Genomic DNA, 13,825 nt, shown 5'->3' with positions numbered 1-13,825 from the left:
TCAGACCCATTCCCTGTTATGGATCGCCCAGGTGATTCACTTGCTCTACCCACACCATATCCAAATGCAAGGCATTCGAATGCCGAATTTTAAGATACTGCACTGATCTTTCCTATCATTGGAAAACCATGAAGGTCGGGAAATACACCGAAGTATATCGGTGAGCCAAAGTAAAACCTCTTCGAGAATACATTCTCAACTTGGTGAAACGATTCTTCCAAAGAACGGAGGATCACCCAATTCCACTAATTTGGAACTCTACCAACAGGGTTAAGAGCTTGTTCACCGTAAAACTAGACGATGTAAGGTGTATCGCTGACGAAATCTGCAAAAAGAAGGAACTCAAACATATAAGTGGTAGGATGTACAGAGGGAACGACTTTAAAAGACTTCATTTAAGATCCTCTTATAACTTGTCGAAAAGAATAACAACCGAATTCCTACCTAAAGCCATATTTTGTAGGAATGCAGTTGGGAATTTTATTGGAGACATGGCGCAGTTTAAAAATCGATGGACTCAATATTTCGGGGAGCGAATGGGTGCCACAATCTCCGCATATAGAAAGAGCAAAGGCAATATACCTCACATCACCTACACTTGAAGAAGCCAGGGATGAAATTTATAAGTACTTTGTATGGACATTTGGCGAGCAACTAGTGGCATTATTTGCATCCGCCAGTATGACACTCGGCAAATGGGCAGGGAATGAACAGCAACTTTTGCAAGGCTTGACATCAACGTCTCTGCGCGGGGGGTAGGTGTCAAACTGGATGAGGTAATATCCGCCCTTGGGCTCAAGTGGCTCCCCAAGGACAATGCTTTAATGTTTAAAACCTCAGCTGCGCCTTATAAAATGAAGAAAACAAAGCGATCAATTTTATCTGGGATCGCCCATCTTTTTGATCCATTAGTCTGCCTTGCTCCCATGATTGTCAGAGCCAAGATCATTATGCAGGACTTGCGGCTGGACAAGCTGAATTGGGACTCCGTTTTGCCGCAACCTTTTGAAAAGGATCGTTGGACACAATTTCAAGGCGACTTGACTTGACTCCACCATTCGCATCCCCAGATGTCTCGGTATGTTTGAGAACGACAACCGGCACCTTCATGGATTTGCAGACGCTTCGGAACGAGTTTATGCTATCTACGCGGTCGTTCCTTGTCATGCATCTACGCTTTTAACAGCAAAAACGAAGGTTGCTCCAACAAAGGTTCGATCCTTACATCGATTGGAACTTTGTGCAACAACGTTTCTCGCTCGATTGATCTCGCATATCCCCGATGCAGCGCAGCAACCACCGAAGGTGACTCACATGTGGTCAAACTCCCGAGTCGTGCTGGAATAGCTCAAAAGCAAACCTTTATTGCCAACCGCACAAGTGAGATCATTACTCGGCTTCCTATGGCTACCCATCACCATTGGTGGCATTGACCAGGTTGGTTGGCGCAACCAGAAACCAATTGGCCATCCTCAACGTCTGCCGACTCGCACGCCACCGAGGACGTGCACTCCCCTTGCTACCTTGGAAGATAAAACAAATAAACCTTCAAAGCCGTCTACATGCAATTGTTTCCGTTGACTTTGTACTTTTGAAAAGCCAACGCATTGGGCAGAGAATGGAGCCTCACTCGTGTATTTTTTTTCAGAGGCGTTCGACTTCAACATTTCAAAGACGAGCGACGAAGAGGGTGCATCACCATTAGACGTCTCATCGAGGACGCACACCAATTGACCTTGCATGGCGGCGTTCAACTTATGCTATCGCATCTCTACTGCTCGTTGTTGATAACGAGATGTTCAGCAGTCGCCACCGGAGTACTTCGTCAATGCGTTCGCTGCATTCGATTCGACGACAGAAGACCTGTGCAGCAAATAGGCCCGTTACCCCTCGTCGCTTACTCATGATCCTGCGCTCGCCGAGGAGCGAGAAGTTCTACTCCGACAATGGTACAATCTTCAAGGGCTCCGACAAGGAGTTACAAACTCCTTTCGTCAAGTCGTTGCCCTTCATGGACAGCGTGACCACGGTCTTGGCTTTCCGAGGTACCGAGTGATCATTCATACCACCTCGCGATCCACACTTTGACACCTTTGGGAGGCAGCGATGCGCAGCTTCAAGCAGCACTTTCGCTGAACTATCGGAGACGTCGGCCAATTTGTTAATTGGATCAGCCTCGTTGTGCTCTCCCGAACCTTATAACAACTCAGACCAGCGTACGCTCATTAATAACCTGGGTAACTCCTTCTGAGCTCACTGGAAGAAGGTCTTACATCACATGCAACGCCGCAATAAATGGCTGAAACCGAAACCCAAATTACAAGAAGAAGATATCGTCTTTTTGAAAGCTCCCCCCCCCCCCCCCCTACTCAATAGCCCCTCGGCTTGATTAGCAAGACACATCCAGGTGCTATCGGCCTTGTGCGAGTCGTCGCGGTGAAGACACACTACAACTCACCCTCACATTCCGAAAACTAGGATGACTATCTGAATGATGCTCTGGTCCGTCTTCCTCTTAATCCGAGCATCTACAGCATTTCGAGTGCATTTTTCAACGTCTCCTTAAGATCGGTCTAGTACTCAGCATTCTTGCAATCGCAGATGATGCCTCGCCCTCCTGATTACCCCTGGAAATATCCAACCGGACCCATTCAAAGTGTAAGCGACTTCGAGCTTCCTACTTCCGAAAAAAGTTAAGAATCTGAGATGCCTCAGATGTCACCCTGATTGCTCCTCATCAACAAAAAGTTAACCAAATCCCGAAACTGTTGGGCTTCTTTTCCAAGCAGCTGAACCTCAATACAGTACCTAAGAGGGTGACTTATTAGCGGCGAACCTCGCAATTGAATACTTCCGATATTCCTTTGGAGACAGACCGTCAAGAAGGTTCACGGAAAATAAGCCATTCACTGTTGCTTTGAAGTGAAAGCCCGACAAAACTTTATTAGCCAGTTCACTTCCGACATTCAACACGCATCTGGAAAAGATGATGTAGTTGCTGACACTTGTCATGTGTTACAGAAATCAAGACACCCGCCAACATAGATTTTCCGGCAGCGCGGAGACGCAGGAAGATGACAGAGCCTTATGACCAACTTCAAATACACAGTTCCTGTTTTCGGGTCAACGTCCAGCATATACTGAGGCACCTCAGACAAGGGGCCAAGGCTATTCTGGCCCATTTCCCCAAGGCATCCCGATAATTAATCGATTGGTCCTTTGTGAGATTCTCATGGTGTGAGGTATTGCCTCACAATTATTGATAGGTCCACGTGATGACCTGAGGCGATACCTCTGAAAGACATTTCCGCAGAATGTTGTACTGGAGCCCTCTCTCTCGGGAATTAGAATCACCAAGAAGGGAATGTAGTTTGAGTCCTCCCTTTTCTCAGAGTTGGCCAAACTCCCCGACTTTAAACCGCACCGGACAAGTGCGTACTACCCGTGATCTAAGGAGATGTTTGAAAGGTGGCACAAAATACTGAAAGACTCTATAATCGACCAAGACGACCTTTCTTGGTCGGAAGTCCTGCCACTCATTCTACTTGACCTCCGGGCAGTCAGTCGCGAGGAATTTGCTACAAGTCCCGCGGAGCTTAGGTCCGGAATTAACGCCAATGAGACGTCAACCTGAAGCCACCACCAAACATGCGAAAAAAGTAGCCAACCTACTCAGAGATCTCGATTGGTGCACGGATGTTCGAACTAAAACGGACGCCACCCAGAGGGCGCTTCAGCCACCTTACGAAGACTGTGAGAAAGAAGAGTGACATTGGAAAATTGTGGGGCGTTGTAGGACCGGCATAGCCTCGGGATCGGAGAGTGAAAGTAAATCTCGAGCTCCGCGAAGGGTACATCAAAAATGTCCGCACTACGTGTGTTATGGGAGGCGATGCGAAAAGTAATATCCGAGTTGGCAGAGCAGTCCATTAGGCATTACAGAGTTTGAAAAGGGTACACATATCAAGGAAGATACGGCGTTGCTGTAGGGAGGGGAGATTGAGGGTGCGGAGTCGTGACGGATAGTCAACCCGTGAAAGGTTCTTTTTATAAAACAGGGTCCGGGTGAATTTGCGTTGTACAACTTCAAGAGCAAGGCAGTCATGAATGTGAAAGGGGGCCCAGACTACACAGCAATATTCAAGGATGTTTTTGACAAAGGAATTGAAGAGTGTTAAGGAGGGCTGAATTGAGGTGAAGGATAAAACCAGACATTTTGAAAGCTCTATTGATGATGTCAACCAAGTGGGAATTGAAACGAAGTTTGTCGTCGAATATCATACCCAGATTTTGGAAGGAGGTCAGTAGTGAAAGGGGTTGTCCACTGAGAGAATAGGGAAAGGATGTTGGGGAGAGTTTAAGCGAATAGAACATCCAGTGACATTTGTTGTTATTCAGAGTTAGCTTGTTCAGCGAACCAGATGTAACCCCTGTTCACGATAGAACATTAAGTGGTAGTTTGGCCTTCTAAAGATTTCCGCTATTAGAGAAAGGATATACATACATACAAACGAGTTCCGCCCCACACAAGGTCAAGTATGGTTAGTTGATTCTGCGCAGACTACTGCCTCGTACCAACCGTCGTCATCTTGTATGAACTTACAAGCGTTTGGCACAAGCCATACGACTAGACAACGCTGCGATTATCCAAGAAAACCCCCCACACCGACTCCACTGTCCTTGATCCTCCGGAGAATACTGTGTCATATTCCCAAACCTTGCCAGCAGCAAAACCCTTCGTGAAGCGTGTCTTCGTTGTACAACATCCAAACTCACGTAGGCTGACCGCAAGCGGGCATGCTCCATACAATAAATTATATTAGATTGTAACTCTAGGATAAACTTAAGGGAGTTTTCCAGTCGATTTCCCCAAAAATATAGTAATATACTATGATTAGCTTAATTTGAGCAGATATCGATATGGAGAGTATTTTGAGGCCTGGATAACGTATAGAGGCACCTTCATTTTCTTTCAGATTTGTCGGTTGGGTAGTTTTTGAGAATGTGTCCATTAAAGAAATCATCAATTTCGATTTCTCGTACCCCCTGACTTTCAAACAGATGTCAAAGCTAAGACTATCATCGAAAAGTACTAATCAAGACCTTTCATTTGATACCCAATATGACTATATTCGGTGAAAAAAAATTTACACCTCCCCCTTTTGCATGTATGAGGACCCCCATCCCTTAATCTCAACGTAGAAGGATGTCTACGCGTTAACAGTTCCCAACTTCTCACCAAATTCGTGTCAATTAGTATAGCCGCTTCTGAGAAAAGTGTGTGTGACAGACAGACAGACCAACAGACAGGCTTTTGGGAGTGAGCAAACGGGCTCCTGGTCGTCGGTATCCCTTGAACGCAGTGCCCCGGTGGTGGATAACTTGGCCACTGTGGCATCTAATGCTACAAGTGATTTGGATCTAGAGAAGGAGATGTTCAAGCGAAGTACGACCTTACCGAGAACACCGGTAACAAGACCAAACAGGGATGAAGTGAAGGTAGATCGTTGAACAACAAAAACCATGATAACACCTACCGCATATGTTCAAAATGCGCACCAGCAGGATGTACTCCAGGACCAAGAAAGAGACCCATTCAAAAGAAGCTCGTCAGCTATAAGATTTCCACCAATATCAAAGACGGTAAAAGGCAAGGTACATGCAAGGTCAATAAGCGCCAAAAGTAAAAGAACGTATAAAAGGAGTAACCCTGTCGGGTCTCAGCAGAGTCCCCATCCGGAGGAATTACCGTTCACCCAGCTTGGGGCAAAAACAATTGAACTGTCCGAGTTTATCAAGGACAAGTACAACGTGCACCAAGCCATAAAGAATAAGCTGAGAGTTATTAGAGCCCTTCATAATAGATCACAGAAGGAGTAAGAGAATTCTAAGGAACCCTGCTGTACTAAAAGTGTCACAAGCGGCCCAAGTGACGTCTAACCGCACTGCCACCGAACCACGCCGAAATAAACGGATACGCGAAAAGAGAGAAGAAGGCGAAATTCTGAAAACCAGCACTAATAGTTTACAAGAAGGAAAGCAATGAATGCTGGGAAGTCAACTAGCGTTGCGAAGCGCAAGACGAACGAATTCGTCCAGTAAGGGCAATCTGTCCGAGATCCTCCGAATGGTCAAAACTGATCGCGACTTAACAGATCTGAGCGGAAAGGTGAGCAGAATCCGAAGAACCCAGAAAGAGCAAAACTGAGAGTTAAAAACTCCCTTGGGGAGAATGCCGCCCTGTGGGTCCAAAAACATGAGATCTATATACAATGTAACGACTTCGATGAAGTCACATCGAAAGGAGGAATTCGTATTGCCCTGAAGGAGCAATTCAAGTTGAAAGAACTTGCCAGGAGTCTGTTGTGGGTTTACGGAGAACCTATCGCGGTACTCAAACGGCCGAAAAGTTCGGATTAGATGGGTTGTCTGTCGTTTAAGACAACTAACTTCACTAAAGAGGTGCTTTAAATGCCTCATGTTTTGGCAAAGGGACCACCAACGGCATTAATCGATCCAATCGATGCAGAAGATGTGGGGAGAAAGGCCATATTGCCAGGGAGTGGAATAAGGACCCCACATGCCTGTTGTACGAATTAAAAGAGGGACAGGAAAATCGGCATATTGCCGAAAGTGGTAAGTGTTCGGAATTTAGGGAGGTGGCGACTGCAATGAGAAAATCAGGTTTAGTAAAATAAACCTCAATCATTGCAGGGTCGCTCAAGGATTTACTTGAGCAGACCACGGTCGGATCTGAAATGGAAATTGGCATTATCAGTGAACGGTATACAAACCGTCAAGGTCCACATGCAGGTAGGGATGATGATTTTATAATTTTTGCGTTAATGACCACCAATTATCAGTTAGTGGGTGGTGCGGTCCCAATATTTATCAGCAAGTTTTTTAATTAGCCTTGATGCACAGTTCCCCCCATCCGTTTTCATCAATTTTGTCGCATCCTTTCGCAGTATTTCAAAGCTCTCCCATGCGTCCAAGGTATGTGGCTTATTCACTTGCCGTATCAGCTCCAGAATGACCCTCCTCAATGACGTGCATAGCTACCGATGTTCGCATCTATAAAAGTATTTGGACAATGGTATGCTAACCCATTTTGTATCGACTAGAGTGCTTTCTTGTTTGAAGGATATTGAGTGTTGGTTCTTCCATATAAAAGTGGTCGGATCCAGCAGAGACGCAACACTTAAAAGATAATTAGGAAGCGAAAAGGACAAGGACATGTACATCGATGCACTTAATCTTCCTCTTTTGGTGGAAGCCACGGCGGTGGGTTGGTCGTAGTCGCAAAGCATCTCGGAGACATCTATTGCCTTGTTGGTGAGCCTGTACAAAAGCCAGGATCTGAATCCTTAAACCCATCTTTCCCATAATTCCACAGCAGAACTGTTTCCATGACATTAAAGTTCATTAGAGTCAAGAATTTACTATGGTTAGTATGGTTGCAGTAGGGGTCAAGCAGTGTACTGCAGGATAGACTGATGCGGAACATAGCTCCCTGAGGCCAACCTATCTTTCTCTAAGGATGAGTTGTCTCTCCTCTGGGACGGTGTGTGCCTTTTCAGGGGCCAAGCCTCTCGTCTACCAAGACCGTTAGTGAGTGGTGATAGCCACACCCTGTACGAGGTGACCCTACTATTAACAAAACGCTACGGATCTAGACTGGGGAGTCGAAAAACACCTCCCCCAATCCAGGGTGTCATGCGAACCGTGCCCATTGGATAGTTTGCAGTCGGGGGTAACTGACTGTATTCGAACGGAGCCTCACTGATACCTGGTCGCCTCAATGAGTAAGTTAGATCGTACCGTGCTACGGGGGGCTATGGCACGGCGGAACTCTTAACCCCCATACTCGTGGGAATCAAATGAGTACAAAAGTAGAAAAGAAGACAAAAACCAAAAAAGCGGGGCCCCGTACCGCACCAAAACTGGTTAATCAGGCGGAGGCACGTCTCCGAATTACTGAAAGCCAGGTGACTACACCCAAGAAGGGAGAAGTTGGGACGTCAAGCAGTGGATCCAAGGTGAGCATTGGTATACTGCGTGGACTACAGCCAACGAACACCACTGCTCAAAAAGCAGGGACCAGCAAAAGCACGTCTGAGATAAATATAACAGACGTCAGGAAGGAGACAGGTCTCAGTGGCGCCGGGGTTAAATGGTACCTGCGCTATCTGAAGGAAGGCCTGAAACTAGAAGAGGCCCTTAAGAAGGCTCAGGACAGACCTAAGCCATCTCTACCGGAGCCGAGAAAGCGGGGAGCAGCAGAGATCAGCCCGCATGAAGGGAATGCTCCCAAAAAACCCAGACCTGAACCCACGGGAGGAGAAAACCCGGGCAGGTCAGGAGTGAAGGCAGGACCCAGGAAGCCCGGCATTAGTTATGCTAGTGCGGTCAAGGGCATTCGACTGGCCATACTGCCAAAAAGGTTTCCCGAGCAAATACTCACTCGGGAGGAACAGGAAATCATTGAAGAACTTGTCGTCAAGCAGATGATCAAGGGTTGGACGTCGAAACTGGTGTTCACCGGGATACGCTTTCGACCAGGCCTTATACTGGTGAACTGCGCGACGGAAGGTACCGCAGAATGGGTCAGAACCATAATTCCTAGATTGCCAGGCTGGGAAGGGGTGGAACTGTCAACATGTGCTGGAGATGATATACCAGGAGCCCACATGGTGACAGTTTTTCTCCCAAAGGCCGCGGCAATAGTAACAGAAGACCTTATGAGACTCCTAATTGCTCGACTATGGAGAGTCTTCAGAAGCAAGGTGGAGGGAAAGGGTAAACTCCTCACGATCGGGGTAGATGACCGATCCCTAGAGGCAATTAAACGTCGGAGTTGTCATATCAACTACCGATTTGGCAACATACCTGTGCATGTGCACAAGGAAAAGCCAAGGAAAGAGACCTCGGAGGTGGCATCGGGTGGAAAACTTACCGAGGTCCCTGAAGAAGTCGCGGAAGCCATAGAGGCGGAAAGAACGGGATCAACCAGGGAAATAGACCTGCTGCACAGTGAAGAGCAGAAGCTGGACGACCTAGACCTAGGACTGCTAGGGCTCGGGGTGGACAGCGACGCGCAGGAAAGCGCCATGTCGGAGGAGGAGGGTGACACTCCAACAGTGGAGAAGAGCTCCAAACAATAACGGAGCCAATGGCCAGCACTAGAATAGCCCAAATAAACCTCCACCATGCGAGAGCTGCATCTGCAGTGATTGCAAGGGCAAATTCCAAGGAGAACATTGGAATAGTGCTGGCTCAGGAGCCCTGGGTGTACCGGGGGCAGATTCGCGGTCTGCAAGGAGGAGACATGCAGGTAATTTGGGACTCCTCTTGTGAAAAACCAAGAGCTTGCATAATTCTCAAACGTAATCTAAAATACACGTGTCTTTCAGAGCTCTTAACCGGGGACCTTGTGGCTATCCAAGTCTCATTGGAAGCCGGGAGGAGCACTCGAGAGGTAGTTGTAGCATCGGGATACTTTCCAGGAGACGAGAGCCGGGCTCCACCGGAACAAGTCGCAAAGCTGACGGAGTATTGCGAGGAGAGGGCGTTACCACTTCTTCTTGGCTGCGATGCCAACGCCCACCACGAAGTGTGGGGAAGCAGTTACACTAATCGTAGAGGTGAGTACCTTCTCGAATTTATTCTTAGTAATAAGTTAGAAATATACAACGTAGGGAACACTCCAACATTTGTGACCAGCACCAGACAAGAGGTACTAGATATAACTCTAGGAAATACCCTAATGAACGGGATGGTCAGGAATTGGAGGGTGTCGGATGAACCCTCAATGTCTGATCACAGGATAATCAGATTCGACATTGAGGGTAACTCCGAAATAAAAAGAATAATAAGGAATCCCAAGAGAACGGATTGGGAATCCTACACAATGCACCTGAGCAACAACATTGCCCACCTTCAAGGGAGCGGTGACATCAGGAGCGAATTAGAATTAGAAACGGTGGTGGAAGACCTCAACACAATCGTCATTGACGCATATGAGGCCAGCTGTCCGGCCAAGACAGTCAAGTCATCAAGGGATGTACCATGGTGGAACAGGAACTTAGCCAGAATGAGAACGGAGGTACGAAAACTCTTTAACCGGGCAAAACGAACCGGGGACTGGCGGAGGTATAAAAATGCACTGACTGCGTATAGCAACGCGATCAGGGAAGCGAAACGGAACAGCTTTAGGGAATTCTGTGAAGGGATTGAACAGATCACAGAAGCAACCAGACTGTACAAGGCTGTAGCCAAAGACGGGGGAATATCCTCTGTCTGCTTGAAAAAAGAAGATGGGACATTCACCGAGAATGAGGAGAACAGGGTACACCTGCTTCTCAGAACTCATTTCCCGGGGTCCTACCCCTCGGCGGCAGGCGACAATAATCTGCCTGACACCCCAACAATGAATAAAAGGGGAAGGAAAGAGAGCTGGAAACTAGCAAAAGAGGTATGCTCAGAAGCTAGGCTAAGATGGGCAGTGGGAACCTTTCAACCAATGAAATCTCCCGGAGCAGATGGCATTTTCCCAGCACTTATCCAGAGAGGCCTAGGAATTATCTTAGAGTCTCTTCTGAGGGTGGTAAGGGGGAGCATAGCACTGGGTTACATACCAAGGGCATGGAGACGGGCAAAAGTGGTCTTTATTCCGAAGGCGGGTAAAAAGGATCCTTTTCATCCTAAATCTTTCAGACCAATCTGCCTAACATCGTTCGTACTCAAAACGGTGGAGAAGGTCACTGTCAACACGCTTACCGGGCAGGAAGGTCAACTGAAACTGCTCTGTATCAGCTGACATAGGTACTACGGGACGCCATAGAAACAAAAGAAATTGCACTGTGCGCGTTTTTGGATATCGAAGGAGCATTCGACAACACATCGCACACAGAGATACAGGATGCCCTGAGCCGCAAAGGAGTGGGAAACACCCTGGCACTCTGGATGGGCAAAATGCTAGAAAGCAGACAAATAGAGGTACAAACAGGTACAAATTCTATTATCATGAACACCACTCAAGGCTGTCCACAGGGCGGAGTACTATCGCCGCTGATGTGGAGTATGGTAGTGGATGAACTCCTGGACGTGTTAACTAATACTGGAATACAAGTCCAGGGCTACGCCGACGATATTGTCCTAATCTGTAGCGGCAAATATGAAGATACCCTATGTGATAGAATCCAAACTGGATTAAGGGTTACTAGTGCCTGGTGCAGGAAGGTGGGACTGCGGATCAACCCAACCAACACCACCATAGTACCATTCACTAGGAGGCGTAAGCTGGATCACCTGAAAGCCATAACATTACATGATATGGAGGTGAAACGAGAAACAGAGGTCAAATACTTGGGAATCACGCTAGACCAAAAATTACTCTGGAAGACACATGTCGGAAACACTTGTCGGAAAGCCACGAGGGCTCTGATGACTTGCAGATCCATAGCAGGAAAAAAATGGGATTGTAGCCCGAAGATACTACTTTGGATATATACTGCAATAGTAAGACCAATGATTACCTATGGAGCGGTAATCTGGGCAGAAAGAACCCAACTCAGCACACAAGCCAGGGAATTACATAAGCTCCAAAGGCTGGCTTGCGTGTGTATCAGTGGGGCAATGAGGACATGCCCAACGGCATCCCTGGAGGTCCTTCTGGGATTAACCCCTCTCCATCTGCACATACAGATGCAGGCAAGGAGATCAATATTCAGGATGGCCGGTAGTACGAGTGAGGCGGGGAGCTGCCTAAATCGAAGGAAGATTGATATCCTTTCTAGGCGGTATCCCGAATTACTGATACCGAGGGACAACATGACAACGAGGTTTCACTTCGATAAGAAGTTTGAAACACGTTGGAGTAACAAGGCAAACTGGGAGAGCGAGACTGCGACATATGGCTTAAACCAGCAACTGATTACTTGGTACACTGACGGATCCCTTACAGCAGAGGGAGCGGGTGCCGGTGTCATTGGTCCAAGGAAAATGTACTTTGAGCCAATGGGCAGGTACACTAGCATATTCGAGGCGGAAATTTACGCCATATACAAATGTGCCTCCTTTAATCTGCAAAGGAACTACAGGGGGCAGAACATAGCTATTCTCACCGATAGCCAAGCAGCGATCAAGGCACTTAGGTCCAACCAGGTGAACTCTAAACTGGTATGGGAATGCCTTGAGAGACTGAATACACTCGGCTCGTCCAACAAGGTCTGGATACCTTGGGTTCCAGGCCATGTTGGGTTGGAAGGCAATGAGGCAGCGGATGAACTAGCCAAGAAGGGAGCAGGGATGCCCTTACACGGGCCAGAACCCTTCTGTGGAATCGGAAACGGTTTCATGGCTATGAATCTAAGAAACGAAGAGAAACGGTTGAGGGAACTATATTGGGCGGGCCTACCAGGGATGGAGCAATCCAGGGTGCTTATTGGGGGATAAGAACCCATGCGCACAAAGGATTGCTTAAACCTCACCAAAAAGAACCTCCGAATCATAGTGGGAATTCTCACTGGTCATTGTCGGCTGAACTACCACCTAGGGAAGCTAGGAATATCTACGGACATTGCCTGCAGGTTCTGTGAGGAGGAGGACGAAACCTCTATGCACGTCCTGGGACAGTGTCCGGCACTTGTGCAAAGTAGGTGGATACATCTGGAAGAACACTTAATACCAGATGCAAAGCTGAAACTTCTGGAAGTGGGGAACATACTAAAGTTCCTAACGGTTACAGTCCTGCTTGAGATACTATGATCAACAGGTAAACTATAACCAGTAAAAGGGGCACAATAGTTCTTCAAGGACGCGGTGCGACTTTCCCTTAACAGAATAATAATAATGGTTGCAGTAGCCTCACCATGCAACTCCTTCAAAACGATTGGCATACTCGCATTATCATCCAAGCTGTTACGGCAATTACAGTTTGTCCGTGGAACTGCATAGAAATTTGAACTCTTTGGAATACTAATGAACAACATCCACCAACCCTCTCCATAGTCATACTTTTCTTTGTTCGGACCAGGATAAACAGGACGAGGTAGAATCCAGTCCATTTTGAGATGTGCGGTTTCTATTTGCTTGCTTGGATAAACGGTCCATTCTGAATGATCTGGGAAGGCCCAGAGGAACCTTATGGTGTCTGGGAACATTAGCGTTTTTTGCTCACCTGAAATCTATTCAATGGCGTGCAGCGAATCCTCCCTAGCAGGCACTACTCGGTATACACACATATACAAAGTACACAGGTGTATATCGATCGATTCGATGTGTCGGTTGTCGATGCTCCTCGCTCCGTTCAGAAACTTTCAATTGCGCCGTGACCTAAAAAGAGAAAATTGAAATTGTATTGTATGTGCCATGAATTTTTTCAGTTACGTGGAATAACAAAGCAATAGCAGGACCAACAGTGGAGGGAGAGCCACTTTCTTCTTGTATTTGAACGTCCCGAAAAAAAGTGAGTACATTACAGGCTCAGCCACCAGGAAGCCAACAGGTTAATGAGGGGAGCAGTTAAGGTGACAATATGAGTAAAAAGGCGGCCCACGTCTATTACTCATGCAATGAATCAACTTGACCATGTGTATCGATTGCGACTGAGGTTTTCCCCAAAGTCCGTAAAAACCAAGAGGCTGGGAAATGGTAGGTGAGCCCCTTTCTCCATGGGGCTAGAAACGCATAACTTCCACTTTCACTGAAAGATTTCCGTGGCAAACTCGTGGGGCTCCATTAATAAATTGATTTCGTTACCATTCAGGCTGACGAGTACTGTGGAAGGTCCCGGCCCATTCCATTGATTTGCCATAGAAAGCTC

At 47.1% G+C, this 13,825-nt stretch overlaps 1 protein-coding gene across 5 annotated transcripts in view; it reads right to left on the bottom strand.

The window, feature by feature from the left end:
- Positions 1-13,825, bottom strand: part of LOC119649404 (potassium voltage-gated channel protein Shab) — a 587,838-nt gene that overhangs the window by 313,653 nt on the left and 260,360 nt on the right. For all 5 annotated transcript variants that reach the window (XM_038051534.1, XM_038051538.1, XM_038051536.1 and 2 more), the window contains one exon: positions 13,181-13,335. The gene's annotated coding sequence lies outside the window, so the exon portion shown is untranslated. The remainder of the gene's footprint in view (positions 1-13,180; positions 13,336-13,825) is intronic.

Source organism: Hermetia illucens, chromosome 2 (assembly GCF_905115235.1).
Source record: "Hermetia illucens chromosome 2, iHerIll2.2.curated.20191125, whole genome shotgun sequence".
NCBI classification, from domain to species: Eukaryota; Metazoa; Arthropoda; class Insecta; order Diptera; family Stratiomyidae; genus Hermetia; species Hermetia illucens.
This window is presented reverse-complemented; position numbering and strand designations above follow the sequence as displayed.